We start from the raw sequence: 2,260 nt of genomic DNA on the forward strand, positions 1-2,260 counted from the left end.
AGGGTTGGTTATTGATTAATTGGTCATCGGGAAACAACCTCGCGTTTATATAATCCGAGTACTTTGTTCCCTTTTATCACTTCAATTATCTATACACGAGTTATGTCTATGTAACTCTTTCTAGTTGGAATTACACACAATTGTTTAAAGAAACTGAATCCTAAGATGGTCATTGTTTTCCTAATATGTTAAACAACCAATTTCAATTTGCTCTTAGTTATTAATTTAGTTTTCTAAACCAAACAATCAAATCTTGAATTTTAATTTCTGCATTTTAGGTAATTGTAGTTTAATTGCAAAGCTATACAATTAACATACTTTCCACATACTCCCTGAGTTCGATACCCTCTTACCGCTATCTATAGTTGTTTTTGGGATTAAATTTGCGTGTACCTACGACATCACGTCAAATTTTGGCGCCGTTGCCGGGGAGTAGTGCGCAACGTGTGTCAAGTTATTAGTTTTGTTTTGTTATTTTTGGGTTTACACTGGTGTGTTTAGTGTGCATGTTCTACAGGTGCATGCATACTAGAGGCTCTCACAAAGCGTCACCATTGTCATTTGATCCGGAAATCGAAAGAACGCTAAGGCAAAACAGGGTTTTATTACGAGAAAACCGAATCATTGGTTCACCCACTTCACCAATTACACCAAGAAACATCATGGCCGATTCACAAATTCCACCTACAACGGGTCAAACGACCTCATCATTTATACCTACTTCCACACAACCGTCACCAAATACCACCCTTCCACCAAACATTACCGAACCCATTACAATCCAAAATGTTACATCAACCAACACCACACAACCCATTACTACCCAAGAAGAACCAACCATCACATTTAACCCTTCTACTACTATACCACCATTATCCCATTTCTTTCCGGGTGCGGGTCCATCATATTCAGGTCATACCATAGGACCAAACTCAACGATTGTTCATGCTTCAACATTTAGACCATCGAACCAAGCTGGTTTTCAATATTCAAACATTCCATTTGGGCAATCGTCAGGAATTCAAGGAGATGGGTATGATGAAGGGTTTGAAGAATTTGAGGGTTATGATGAGGATGGATATTTTTATGGGGGTTATGGTGATCAAGGAGAATTTGGATATGTTCAAAGTCAATCTCAAGGGATGGCAAGTGTTGGTGGAATGCCACAACAACAACTCATACCACAACACATTCGGCCAAGACCACAAGGGCCACCAATGCAACATCCTATCCCATTGCAACAAATTCGGCCACAAAATGTACAACCTAATGTTCAACAAGTCCAAAGGCCAATTCAACGCCCACCGATGCCGCAACAGCAATTTCAACAACCAAATGCACCACAAGGGCATGTACCAAGGCCAATGGGTCCTATTCGCCCAAGGGGTAGGTTTGGTGTACCAAGGAGACACCTTAGAGAAAATGTGAGGGGCATCGAAGCAAATTTTCGGCCGGTAATCACTCAAAACCCTTCACCGGTAGTTATTCCTCACAATGATCAAGGGAGAACATTTGAAGTGAGGACCAACTCTTTGCAAAGTTTACCAAAGTACAAGGGGTTAGCAACGGAGGAGCCTTACTTTCACTTAGAGGCTTATGATTCGATTTGTAATACTCTTGGGAGTCAAGGGTTCTCGGCCGATGACATCAAATTGGTATTATTCCAATTTTCTTTGGAAGATAAGGCGAAGAAATGGTTCTACACGTTACCTTCGGCATCCATATATACATGGGGGGAGATGCAACAAACTTTCTTGGATGAGTTTTACACCGCTCAAAAGACTAACGATGCAAGAAAGGGGTTGAGAAGCTTCCAACAACAACATGGTGAGATGTTTCATGAAGCGTTTGAACGCTTCAACATGATGATAAATAATTGCCCTCACCATGGGATTGAATTGTGGGAGTTGATGAATGCCTTCCATGAAGGGTTGAGTGTCGAAGATGCACATGATCTAATGTCCATTACCGGTGGGACTTTTGGTACAAATTATGAGAATGATGATTGGGAGTTCTTGGAAAGCATGGCAACTACATCAAAGAGGAAAGCTCAAGCCTCAAGAAGAGCCCGACCGGCCATTGCCCGACCTCAAGTGCTCGCCATAGATGATGGTAATGTTCAAACCACTAATCAGATTTATGATGTTTATGCTTTGTGTAATGAAATAGGTCACGCGGCTGAAAATTGCCAAGGGATGTTGGAAGGGCAATACGAAGAGGTCCATGCGGTTCAAGGTCAAGGTCAAGGAGGAGGTGGTAG

At 41.6% G+C, this 2,260-nt stretch overlaps 1 non-coding gene across 1 annotated transcript; it reads right to left on the reverse strand.

The window, feature by feature from the left end:
- Window positions 1-1,788: 1,788 nt before the first annotated feature.
- LOC118482994 lies at window positions 1,789-1,894 on the reverse strand. The gene has a single exon (XR_004869434.1). It is a non-coding gene; the product is annotated as a small nucleolar RNA R71 (small nucleolar RNA).
- Between the last annotated feature and the right edge of the window lie 366 nt (window positions 1,895-2,260).

This window comes from Helianthus annuus, chromosome 1, assembly GCF_002127325.2.
Source record: "Helianthus annuus cultivar XRQ/B chromosome 1, HanXRQr2.0-SUNRISE, whole genome shotgun sequence".
Lineage (NCBI taxonomy): Eukaryota > Viridiplantae > Streptophyta > Magnoliopsida > Asterales > Asteraceae > Helianthus > Helianthus annuus.